This window comes from Lathamus discolor, chromosome 2 (assembly GCF_037157495.1).
Source record: "Lathamus discolor isolate bLatDis1 chromosome 2, bLatDis1.hap1, whole genome shotgun sequence".
Lineage (NCBI taxonomy): Eukaryota > Metazoa > Chordata > Aves > Psittaciformes > Psittacidae > Lathamus > Lathamus discolor.
The window spans coordinates 6,651,862-6,665,733 of NC_088885.1; the positions used below are offsets into that span (position 1 = coordinate 6,651,862).

The following is a 13,872-nucleotide window of genomic DNA, read 5'->3' on the forward strand; positions in this document are numbered from 1 at the left end:
TCAGTTCATACGTGCTAAACTGAAAGGGTTCCCCATAATGACAACAACACTGATACATTCAAAGTACAGCTCCATGCACAGAATGTTAAATAGTATTTTATTTCTAAGCCTCAGGAGGCTATTTTATGCACAAGCTCAAAAGACAGCTTGTATAGAGTAAATGAAGTACTTTCGAATGTTTCAGTATGTTTTCTGCATTAGTTCTGCTTACCTGTCCTGGCAGGATATGCATTCTGGGCTGTTACTTGGAGCCAAATGTTGCCAGACATACCACCTTCCAGACAGCTGTATACTGCATTTAAAGATGCTGACTGGGGGATGCCTTTCTGTACTGATGTTAGATTTCTAATACGCTAGCTTTGCGTACTTTATCCTACCTTAAAACATCAAGGAACTGCCATTTCATGTGACATTGTTATCATTTCACACTTGCAATGCCCATTTCTCTCTAGTCACTTAGAATATGGTAGAAAAAAGATGCAGGATATTGTTCTTTGATAGTTATTCTTCATCTCCTCAGTAGCTTTTGAAATCACTGCCTAACTTGTGTCAGTTGTAGAGGAGAGTGAGCTTATAGGCACAGCAGCTGGTAAAGGAGGGACACTCTCTGAGTTCCCTCACTGAAATGCAGGTGAGATTGCAGTGAGTATTCCTCGGGCTTCATCATTTCAGGAAGCATTGTTGGCTCACGTGTGTCAGCTCACAAATCAGACCATATGTGTGCTACCCCTTGTCCTGCCAAAAAGATGGAGAGCTGCAAGTACTTCAGTGGTGAAAAGGGAAGTAAGGATTAAGGAATATATTAGGTATTGACAAGTATTGTGGCAGCTGAGTTACAGGGAAAAGGAAAGTCATGCATTTAGGTGGGATTTTAATTACAAGGAGCTGTAAATTAAACTTGCTTCATCAAATGAAATGTAACATTATTTTATTATCAAATATTGGAATGTTTGTGGGGTTATATTAAAATGAACCGTGTGACAGTCTTTAGGTACCTAGCTCTATGTAGCAGGCTTTTAATTGTTGGATTCTGAAGCACTTCATAAAAAAGGATGGTTTTTCCCCTTCATGTAAGGTGACTTCCATTTTGTGTTGATAAACATAGGAATGTCCTAATGTAATGTCCTGCTGACAACTGAAGACATGACAGTTCTTTGGTTTTGGTTTTCCAGAAAGGCAACAAGCCCACTTTTGCAAATCAAAAAAAATGGGAACAAGGCTCTGAACTTCAGAAATTTTCTTCTGAATAACTGGTTAGCCATGTGGCCAAGCACATGGACAGATTAGATGTTCATGAAGTGGCTATAACATAAGCTTGGCTGATTGGCAGAACCTTCAAAACCTCTTTTTTAATGTGATTTATGGCAGAAACGAAAGCTAAACTATACTTCCGTTAAAGACCAGTTAAAAGATCTTCCCTTCTGTGCAGTGTCTGGAAGACAAGCTAGTTCAGAAAGTAGAAACTAGTACTTCATAGAACTGAGATTTAGGAAATCTGAAAGTTTTGTATTTCTCCTTGACTGGGTTGTCATTAATCACTGTATTTTCCTGACCCACATCTCTGCCTTGTTCCACTAGCAGTGAATTGTGCATCCTGCATCTTTTATGACCCACTGTGGACCTTCCCTGTGGAAAAAGTGCTTGCCCTGGGTAGCAGAGCATGTGTGTTGTATAAGGAAAGGGAGAGGGAAGGGTCAGGGGGAAAGGGAAAGAGAAGGTGGATCAGTGTTAAGGAAGAGCTCCTTGAAATTCTCTTCACATTTCTCTGATTTACATTGATACCTACAGTGGAATCAAGCTTTATGAAAAGTCACCTTTGGTGAGTTCACACTAACAGAGATGTAGAGCTGTTAGTTGCAGCAAGCTGGCGCATGTGAAGACTATAATTCAAGGTGGAATTAAGCCTGAGTCAGTCATGTAATATGTGTAAAATATGCATTATGCAGCAACTAATGATTTCTTGCCAAGACAGTCTATCCACAGCCTGCCAATGCTGTTAAATAGTTACCTGTAAGATAGCAATTATGAACAGCCTCAATAAATGTAATGGATGTCAGTCAGAGAATCACAGAATGTGGACTTCTATGCAGATATATGTGTGTTAAAAAATGTAATGGCCTAAGGCTACCGTGTTTCCTTTAAGATTCAAATCTTCATGGACTCTTAATTTCTTTCTTACATTCTTTTCTTTTTCACTCAGCAGCTGGTGGAAATGGCAGAACATTCTATATGTGAGCATACTTTCTGGTGTTGCAAAATCATCTAGTTAACCATTGACTGTTACCAAATTTCTGTATCAGATTTTGAGAAGGCTGCCAACTTGCAAGTGAAATACTGTACTTACATACACAAATCTTAATGCGGTAGAAGTGCTTTAACTTCCTTTTATTGTGGCCTTGGTTGAATTTATAATTTAGATGTTTCAGAATAACCAGAAAGGAAAATAATAGGTTTATTTCCTTGATTTCACATCTGCAGACCTCACAAAATCCAAGCCATCAAATTTAACATAACCCTTCAGTTAGTTCCCATGCTAAATACTAAACCCCTGCAAGAGCAGATACCACTTACATCTATATTTAGTGGGCTGCTTTTTCTTAGGTTTATCTAGAATCATCTCTCTTTTCTGTAATGATGCAAATAATTAGGAATTGCTCCTTTGTGTTAAATAAAACCCATGCAGCACTATCGTATGTGAGTGACTGAACTCTGGTTTTTCCTTCTCATTTATCAAGCACTAAAATCAAGGGTAAGTCCTTTACTGTGGGTGGTTGTGTCGCAATGATAGAAAAGTCTTGCACTTGTGTGCTATCATAGGTTACTGATGGCAGTTCTTCTATTTCTTTGTACTTCTTGTATATTCTTTGTTACACAAATATTTTGCTTAAAAAAAAACCAGTAAAATAATTCATAATCTGAAAGCTATGAAATTAAAAAGTAGAGTGCCCTTGAATGATGTTAAATACTGAAGCATAAGGAGGGGCAAAAGAAAAATAATCAGTCTGAAACAGGTAAATTGAAATGAGTGATAGTCATTAGCTTCAATTTTTATATTCCTGCTGGATCATGTTATCACAGAATTAAAGCACTTTCCAAACTTCTGTGTTTCTATCCCTACGATCCTTTAAGTTTTGGAAATATACTGCCTTTCAAACAGGCAAAACATTGGACATTATAATGCTTAGCACAGTATTACTAAATTTTCTAGTATGTTTGTATTTAAATCCCTGGTTTATGTGCTTCCTCAGTACGTAAGATGCAGGAACAGCATGATCAGAAACGACTCTCAAGAAACACTTGTCAACTTTTCGAACTACTTTGAGTTGGCTTTGGATAAAGTTAAGTCTGTTATTCCCTTATCTTTTTCCTACTTCTGCTTAAAAACCCACCAACATGCTGCTAGGGAAAAAAGGAAGAGAAAATTTTCCATTCATCAACAATAGCCAAAACTTCAAGCTGTTTTTTTTAATTCTCCAGCAGTTTCCTATTTATTTTTTGATATTTGCATTGTGCAGTTTTATTATTGATTATTATTTTTATTTTATGATTGATTTAACTGGTACCAGAATAGAAGCCTGGAACAAGAGTCGAGTGCAGTGCAACGCTGGGACAGATCTCATTTCTACCTCTCTAGTGCTGTTGGACAGAAAAGGACTTGCAGGTCTATGGGATGAGGAAGCAGTGGAAGTAGCCAACAGAAGGAAAAAGAGGGACACCTGATGTTTCAGGTGGTTCACTTCCTGTCTGGTTACGTAAGTATGGCTGTATCGATTCATCAATTCCCTTTGTAGCTTGCCAAAAACTGGCACAAACCCTCCCCCAATCCTTAGTAATGTAAATCAAAGTTTCTGATCCAAATAGTATGTCATAACTCCAAGATTTAGGAAATGGTGAAATTCTTTCTTTTCAAATCACATGTTCAATTAATTTGGAATTTACTAATGTCACTTATGACTCTAAGAAATATAAAAGTCATCACCTTGGGTTTTAGGTCCCTTCAGTAAAGCTGATGGGAGAGGAGAAGCGAAGAGGGTAAAACTATTTTCTTACAGCAAAGTAACTTTCCAGTTATCACCAGAATAACATTTCTGCATCATGTAAATTCATGCATCAGGAATAGTTACATGTTTCCTAAAGTATTCCATGAATTTAGTCTTGCATTGCATTTTGATATATTTAAGTAGCATGATAAAATTGACTGATTTGCAATAATGAGCTTAATGAATCAGAATAGGTAGTGACAGACAGCTAACAGGCTTCATATTAAATCAGAGCAAGCAGAGACAAAAGAATGAATAGATTCACCATCATGTGATTCCGAAATGACTTTGCCAGCAGAAATAAATTTCATTACTTAAATAGACATTTTATCATGCAAGATCAATCTGAGCTGTACTAATAGCTTTGGTTTTTTGTGTGCCTGAAAGATAGTGGATAATATGACCTTAAACATACTTTGACTTCCAATTGTCTCAAAGCTAGTTACATGTGTTCCATATTAGAAAGAAAAATAGCAAAAGAGAGGTGGGTAGAAATGTTTGTTTATGAAGTGCAGGACTTGTCTTGTTTAGACTAGCGCTGAGTGGGTTGTTTTCCTCATGCAACATTCCTTAATTTTTACATATTTAAATGGCTTTGTTTAGCCCAGCTAGAAACATACAGTCCTAGAAACTACAAAAGATGTGGGTAAGAGAGTTTGTTGAGAAAAAAACCCAACAAACCACAACAAAAGGACCAAAAAAGAGAGAAGCCTATTTAAATAAAATTTCAATGTAAGTTGAAAAAACCCCAAGAACCCAAAAGACCTCTACCTAGTGAAACCATTGTACTTTCATTAACTGGAATTGCATGTAACAAGAAACATGGCAACATTTGTTTGTTTTCTGATGAATACCATCTTAGCATTTTCCTTTCTTACAGCAAATCTATACCCATGGCATATTCTGAGATCTCTCTGCCACATATAGAAGCATAATGAAAAATGTGTCTTAAAATTACTTACAAGATAATGAATACATCAGATTTAGAGCCATACTGTTAGGCAGTGGTGCATCAGAAAAGAGAAATGTATACATCTTCATATAATACATGTTATTCAGCTGATAAAGCTATTCTTGTAATGATTGTGGTACACTTTACACTTAAGCCTTCAATTGTTAGTCTGTGGGAGAACTAAAATTGCCATTTTGGGATAAGAAAACCATTTCTAATACATGACTACAGAGTGGAGCACTGCTGCATTTTGGGTTAGATCCTGACTTGGAGCAAATGGCAAAATGAGGCAACAGAAGGAACAGTAAAGATAGGTGATTCATTTATACTGATGCTGGACTGAGACACAAGTAATGTAAAACAGATTTTGTGATATTCTGGTTGGAGGGGAATGCATTGTGGAAAAAGGAATTTTTAGCCATCAGACAGTGGTTCACATAGAATCACAAAGAACTTTAATGGAACAAAGAATATAGCTTGAGAAAATAGTCAGGTTTCTTTAAGTATCCAAAAGATGTGCCCAAGAAGCTACTGGAAGAGGTAATAGTGAGCCAAGAATAGGCAGAGACTTTGTGAACTTCTTTATGTAGAAATGAATAATAATAATAATAAAAGTCTTGAACGGAGTGGAAAGAATCTCTTATTAAGCTATAAACAGAGCATAGGGTGATCTGCTTAGTGCAAGTTACACAAACAGTATTCTGAAATTCATCCAACCCTAATACTTGAAGCTGTAGGACATCAGTATCAGAATTTTACTATTAGGAAAGAATTATTCTGCTGATTAGTGGTGTGTAATTTGAATTGTGGGGTTTTTTTGCAGGTAACGTTAATATTGAAGATTGGGCAGACTTAAGGTGGGCAAAGGACAGAGAATATGGAGTAAAAACCAATTGTTCTGGGAAGCAGGACAGAGATCTCCATGCAGGACAACAAATTCATATGCAGTTTGATTAAGGTAAAGCTCTTACACCCATCTAAAAGTGTTTTCTCAAATAAGTCACCTAGGTAATGATAATTTGGGAGTGTGTGAGAGTGGAAGTGCTGTACTGCACTGCAGACATATGCAAGTGTAGATATCTGACTATACCTCTCCGTGGTAAATGTGTCTTTTGCCTTCAAATGCTGAAAATGGCTAATATTCTAAACATCTCTTAACTCATGTACTCAGTCATAAGTACATCTGAGTTACTCAGTGACTTCAGGACAACTGTTCATGAAGGAAGGGAGCCCAGAGGTAATGTTAGCTTTCTGTTGTGTTCATGGAGCACTATATCCAGAGGAATGTCACTTTTGTTGCTAGCTTTTGAGTTTCAGATTTTATTGTAAATCTGTAGTGATCCTAAATTAAGTAAGAAAAAGAAAATATCATTTTTGTAGTGGGATATAGAAAAAATCAGTCACCAGTGAAGCAAGGGAAACTTGTTTTAATCATTCACATGTATAGACGATCTCACAAACCCCTCAGGGATTTGCAGACCTGCTTCCTTGTTATTGGGAAACTTACTGTACTGTCTCCTGCTAACACCACTTCAAATACAGTGCTTCAAAAATTAGTAATCAATGAAGATTTTACTTTAGAGACAAGCTTGCTTCCTACTCAGTTATCCTTAGCTCATAAAAATTGTGCTGACAAGTGGCTGAGTCATATCTTTTATGAGCCTGCCAAAAGCCACGCAGGAAGCACAGGGAAGGAAGATACAAAGTGAAACCATGTGCACTAAGTCCACAGTATAACCAGATAGCTGTTCAGAACACTATTGGTATGAATGTACATTTTGAAGCAGTAGGTGTCACGTCACACTATGGATATTCATGCCTTGTGAAAGGGTCTGTTAGACACTTGGAAATGAAGTCAAAGGCCTGCAATGCTGCCATGGTGTCATTATCTGCTAGTCAGTTATGATCTTTAGGCAACTGGATTTCTGTAAGAGCGTTAGAACAGCTCTCAGAGAAGAAGCAGGACAGGACTCTCTGAAGTAGATCACGCATAGAGTGTAAGCCTGAAGAAGACTTCAGCAAAGTTGATGTTGGTGGGTGTTGATCATGAATAGAGATCTACTGATGATAATTAAAGTGGTGCCGTACTGGATACAGTTACTCTAGCTGCCTTCACTTCTTCCTGTGCGTCTGAGGATCTGCTGCTTTCCCCATGAGATCCACAGATGTAGCTTGCAAATTCAGATAATCTCTGCTGCCTCAACTTTTATTTCTCGTGATTATGCAATTGCTCACTGCACGTAATGAATTTAGTACAAAGTTTAGACCAGGATGAGAAATACTATATTTAGTAATGCATATTTAAATCTACAGTATTCCTTAAGATTTTGTGGCATAGCAAAGTGAGATGATCTTTGTAATAGATAGTGATGTAGCCAATCTCCCTGCTGAGAGAACCACAAATCTGCCCCCACACATGCCTCACTATGTTCTCTAGCAACAAATAACTCTTGTCACAGAAGAGATAAGCAGCTTGTCATGTTTCTCATTTCTAATAGTCCCCCTCTGGCAGATCTCGACATTCCTTTCAAATCATACAGTTAAACAGCGTATCATAGACAAATTGTTCTCAACTTACATTTCATTTTGATGTTAGAAGTTTCCATTTGTAAATAGATACGTTTTATTTTTTTCCAGCAGGATCTGTAGCAGGTAAGAATGCACGTGAGCCTTAACTCTTCCAGTTCCTCATGCTGGACTACTTACCTGTGTAACTCTAGTATCAACAGAGGGTTTTTAAGGGTTAAGAGCGTTGAATGACTTTGTCTTCTTTCAGTGCTAACAAAATGCTTCTAAAAAATGTCCAGAACAAACAAAACCCCAAAAGAACAACCAAACAAAACCTATTCAGTGACTATATGAATGCATGTAAGGGATTTGTCAACCACTGAATTCAATTAGTTCACAACAAAGCTGAGGTAAGTTGAGGGGGAGGCTGGTTGCTTTCTATTCTTAATGAGTTGTCAGAGATCAGTATCATGAATATCTTGACTTTTCTTTCAATCAATTTTATGGTTTTGTCACTGAAAACACCCTAATATTTGAAAATTCACAAATTAAAAGTCAGTATAAAATAATTTCTCAATAAAAAGTTTGGCATTAGCTAACTTCTACATTTTCATTGCATTTTTTAACTTTCAGCATATATGTCACCGCAGCTGATAACTGTTTATGTGTATAGATACACACACAACACAAATCCATTTTCAAACACTTTGGAGTCATCTTGTTCTTACCTGGCTTAGTAAAATTCCAGGCTTAACCCATGTTGTACAACAGAATACCTTTAGCTCAAGTAATCTTTGCCTTAAAACACATCTGCAAAGAAAAGTCTGCTTGCTTTGTGGCAAAGCTGTCTCAGAGAGAATTTCAAACAAGGCTCAGAGCTAATGAGCCCAACAGAGACCTTGTGGTTAATGGTGGGTCTTTGTGGCTGAATCTGTTATCTACTAAAATGTATTTATGTAGGCTTTTACTATCAATTCTTTCATGAATCAAGGAACTGAACTGTCTGCCTTTGAAACTAAAACTAAAAGCTCCACACAACAAAGTACGTGTTTCATTCAGAAATAAACTTTATGCTGAGCTTGAACTGTCATTATTGACAACTCTCTTTGGCAGATAAAGGGGAAAGAAAATACACTAAGGGTTTTTAGTGGCACAGTCACGCATACACAGCTGAGTAACTCTAGGGTTCCAAAAACCAGTTTGATTCTGATTTTTTGAGCTGGGAAAGCCCTTTTTCCATAACGAAAGAACACTTCCTGCTTCAGTGTTGCTGTTATATTATAATTTCAGCTCGTTTTCTGTAAAAGACAAGGAAAGGATAATAAAAAATTCACAAAATGGTCAGATGACACCGGTGACATGCCAATATCAGGGTGTCTTCAGTCAATCAGTCCAGTGGTCAGGGTTATCCTGTTTATCCCAGCCATGAGAGTACAATGCAAACATGTTGAATTGCCAGGATACATTTCTGATCCTAGAAAATGGTCTAGTGCTCTTCTACAAGGTACAGCATAGAAGAGAAGGTTCTCAAAACTCCTCCCTTATGACTGCTCCACTTCTCTGTTTAAATGCTCATTTACCCATGGGTTCTTTATTGGTATCACTATTGCCAGATCATAGCAATAATCTGCTTTTGGGTCAGAGTGCAGTTTCTTCTTTGAACCAACCTCAAATATGAATCCCAGTTGTGGCTATTAAGTCCCTGTTGCCCTTGCTTCCTATTCTGTTCATGAGGTATTTTCCTTTTTAATTGTTTGCTAAGAGTATTAGCAGTAATTTTGAGAAGAAAGAAATATACCAAAGATCAGGGCAGCTGATGATAACGGATTTAGTTATCACCTCAGCTGAAAATACATGAGGAGATGTAGTAACTGGCATCTTAAATATTTCTGAACAAAAAGTCTTCCAAACTAATCACTTACAGCCATAGCTATTTCTTATGATTTATTTCTTTCCTAATTCAATACAAGAGAAAAAAATCTTTCAAAATTGATTTATCAAGCTAAATACTGTTGTTATACAGATACCTGCATATCCAGTTGCCATGTAGGATGTTAGCACTACATGCTCCTATTTTATGTTTCTATAAGCCTGTTAACACGGGCTTCATAACATTTTCTAAATGGAAAAGCTTTTTGCTGGATCACAAAGAACTTCCAAAGGACTCAGTCTGTTGCAAGGTTTCAGCCCTCTCCTCTTCCATGGAAGCACTAGCTATTTAAATATAAAGTTGGAAACATTTCTTATAATGTTTATTTCCTCCCACTGACTTTTATGTAGTAGATTTACTTTTGTACTTCAAACCAAGCTGGGGAATACGTGACAGTAGTACCACAAAGTGAACAGTGGCAGGTGTACTGTAAACTGAATATTTGAAAGGGAGTAATGTTTCAGAGTCTGACCCAAGAACCTGACCTTTTTATGGCTAAGCTTTGGAACATTTCACCCCTAACCAGGCACGAGGCCTGTACAATTAGGCATGAATGCTTAATTTCATAGGAGTTAAATGCAGGTTTAGTAGCTGTTTTAAAATGAAGCACACAGATGAGTTTAGGTAACATTACATACTCCAGCTGCCGCAGTGGAAACCAAAAATGAGTTTCTTTTATGTTAGCATTTTATGGTGCTGATTTTTTGAAGTCCTCATTTTTCCATGCAGAAAAGCTATAAGGAACAATAACTACCACAAGGAACAAATATACTTGAACATAATTTTGATTGAAACCAGACTGAGTTATTGCATGGACTACATTGTAATTGGGAGGGTTTTCTTTGTAATTTTGTGATATTGTGAGTAGAGCTACTGTGAATATACATCTCCCACATAGCCATTAGGCATGGAACTGGGTATGATTTCTGTAGGGGACCTCAATATGTTTGATAGATTCTCTGATGCATTTTTTTATTTATAGTAAGGAAAATATCTGTTTTATTCATGCTCTTGTCTATAAAATTTTTCAGGGCAACAATGAATAGGTTTTCATCTCTATACATCTTTAAAAAACTGAGAGAAAGTACAGCCCACCACTGTGTGTTATCTGTCATACTAAAACTGAGAAACCCATTGTCCGGGCAGAACCGGGCTTTTAAGTTACATTTTCAGAGTTGCAGGAAGGAATGTCAGCTCTCCTTTCTTTGGCCTTCTGGGACTTCTCTTGGTCCCATTCTGCTGATGAGTGGAATAATGTTGAAATGTTCTGGTTTTTTGCAGGCTGGTAAAGCCATTTCCTGCTCAGTTTCAGCCTCTAACTAACTTTGTTCACTGGAGATGGTGCCCCACATGTTCTCTTTGAGGAATGATCACTAATGTATTAAGAACAGTCTGGCGAGAACAATGTATCCCTTTAACCAGTGGCATATGCAGTTTGTTGTTGTTGTTGTTATTATGTTGGAGGGATTTTAACCTTTAAAACTCGGTGAGTCACTGCTAGAGTGGTTGCAGATATTTCCATGATAGGCCTCAGGACTGATGTGAGCCCAGAAGAGCAGTGTGGGCAAATGCCTTATCTGCTGCTTTGTCACACTTGTTCCACTGGAAAATCAAACCTGAAATAAGGAGAAAGCAGGTAAGCTGAACAGTGCATATCCTGTGGTGTGCTTTTCAGCCTGGTACTCTGTGTATATCTGACAGCTATAACCTGTACATGCCAGTAAATTTTCTTATGTGTTGGTTTTGCCATGATGGAATGTTTAAACCTAAGTCAGGATTTTTTGATTATGACAATGAAAAAAAAGCAGGAAGGAAGAGAAGTAGGACCTATCGAGTTCCTTCTATCAAGTCTTCTTCTGTTGCTTTGCCTTCTGCTCTGTGACACTTTCAGCTGCTGAAAATGTCTTAAACAAATAGCATTTTACACTACCGCTATGTTCCTTACCCCGCAAATGGAACTGCCCTTTGTGGAAAAAGACTTGCCCTGACGACAATCTAGCACGTAAAACTTAAGCAGTAATGTAGGAAACACCTCATCTAAAAGATGCTTTTAGGAACAAAATCAACTTCAGGCTCATCATTCTGTGTCCCCATTAATCTGGAAGGATAGATTCTTGTCCATCAGGACTGGGTGTATCTTCTTCGCTGTACAAACCGAGCTTCTCTGTTCACAGATCATGCGTCCTTGGAAATCTTTTGGTTTTCCTAGCTGTTTATTTTACAGCATTTTCGTAAAGCAGGGTTGGTAACTGTACAGACTCTACCACAGTTTAATTTTATCCAAAGTAGGCAACTCAGCTTCACAGAGATAGAGATCACAGTATTCAAACAGTGTGAACTTTAACCCTTCCTGTCATCATCAGAAATAGTAAATACTTTGGCTATGCTTCACATATCTGTGCCCGCAGCTTATGGCCCGTGGTTCCACCTCAGACTCATTTCTCCCCCAGCATGCCCTCCGAATCCATCCATACTCTCTTGGTTGTGTGGCTGTGTTTACACCATGGTATATTTGCAATACTGATACCATTGTTGTAAACATTACAAGGTCACATAACGCACCACTTAACTCTTTCTATGTAGTTTTGATAATTTTGTGTGTGTCAAGCAAGGATTTTTGGAGTTTTGGCATAAAGCACTCATGTCCTCCCTGCCTCACCTCATTTTCAAGGTTGCTGGTGACACTTTGAACCCAATCCAGAACTGTTGTTTCATGAATTTATCATCACATTTTAGGAGTGCGGAATTAACAACGGTATCTTTGTTCTACTGCTGCTGCCAGTTTCATTAGGTACTGAAGGAAAATGTGTCCATTATTTCTCCTTTTGCTCAGTTTTGTTAGTCACAGCTACTTAGGCTTTGTTTTGACTTTTTTCTTTTTTTTTTTTTTTTTCACTCCTCATTCATCTCTCTCCTCCTTCCAGCCTAATTATTACCACATTTCTGGGAATTGAGAGGATTCAATTATTCTAGTGACATAGGACTTGAAAAACAGCGCAGCTAGAGCTTATTTGCATGATGACTAACTTCCAGCCTTTGTCTTAAGTTTTGGGAGCTGAAACGTGCTTTATACTTATACTTGCAGGGAAAGGAAGAGCCCTTCCTTCTCAATGAGTGCTTACAGGAAACGTATCCTGAGTATCTTGCCCTGCTGAGAATAGGAAACAGCTATAGGGACTGATTTAGTTTGGGTAGGAGCACACTGTGGGAGTACTGAATTATGTGAATCATCCTCATCATCCATGCAGTGTGAAATGTGACTGTGAAATGTCTCACAGCCAAGGGGGGTGATTCCAGGATAGGGATCAGAGGAGCAAACACCAGCAAGAATCAAAGTTGTGTAGAGAGAAGCAGATAGTGCTGACGTGCGCTGTGATGCTGGTAGTGGTTTCTTTTTGTGAAGGAGCAAGAGGAGGGAAACCCGCACAAGGACTCTTTTCACTAAATGATCGGTGTCACTGTTTTCAATTGTTAGCTGCATTTTAATGTGTTGTGAAATGGTACAGCAGGAGCCAAATTCAAGTCCGTGATTATATCTGAAATGTCACTTTTTTCCTGTTAGTTGAAATGCATGAATATAAGCACCTTTTCTTTAACAGTATTTCATTGCTTTCACCTCAGTGTTCTACCAGTAGAAATTAAGGGTTACATGGTGTGCATACACCTTTGTAGATGTAGGTAAAAACGTATCGTTGAGATTTAGTTAGTTAGTTAGTCAGTTAGTTTTCACTGGGAAAATGTTGATTCCCAGAAAGTAAAACTTTGGGGAACACATCACCTCTGGTAACGACTTTTTTGGGAGGGGGCAGCAGGCAGGCTGACGAGAATGAGAATTCTCATTTGCAGACAGGAATATCTGATCCAGGATTTACTCTCCATTTTTGTGACTTTATATTCACATCCGTTTTGTGACTTGATATGAGACAGGTCTGACTTGATTAAACAAACGCATGTTTGCATATAGTTGTGTTTGTATGTATATATATATATCCCAGGCACAGCTACGGACTGGGCAAAGAAGAGATTCAGAGCGGCCCTGCAGAGAAGGACTTGGGGGTGCTGGTCGATGAGAAAATGAACATGAGCCGGCTTCAGTGTGCGCTCGCAGCCCAGAAAGCCAACCGTATCCTGGGCTGCATCAAAAGCAGCGTGACCAGCAGGGTGAAGGAGGTGATCCTGCCCCTCTACTCTGCTCTTGTGAGACCTCACCTGGAGCATTGTGTGCAGTTCTGGTGTCCTCAATATAAAAAGGACATGGAACTGCTGGAACAAGTCCAGAGGAGGCCACGAGGATGATCAGGGGACTGGAGCACCTCCCGTATGAAGACAGGCTGAGGAAGTTGGGGCTGTTCATCCTGGAGAAGAGAAGGCTGCGTGGAGACCTCAGAGCAGCCTTCCAGTATCTGAAGGGGGCCTATAGGGATGCTGGGGAGGGACTCTTT

The 13,872-nt window shown here is 38.4% G+C and overlaps 1 long non-coding RNA gene across 3 annotated transcripts in view; it reads left to right on the forward strand.

Moving 5' to 3' along the window:
• LOC136007632 (uncharacterized) overlaps positions 1-13,872 on the forward strand; it is a 154,759-nt gene that overhangs the window by 97,144 nt on the left and 43,743 nt on the right. For all 3 annotated transcript variants that reach the window (XR_010609779.1, XR_010609777.1, XR_010609778.1), the window contains 2 exons: positions 3,567-3,752; positions 5,816-5,950. This is a non-coding gene — a long non-coding RNA (uncharacterized LOC136007632). The remainder of the gene's footprint in view (positions 1-3,566; positions 3,753-5,815; positions 5,951-13,872) is intronic.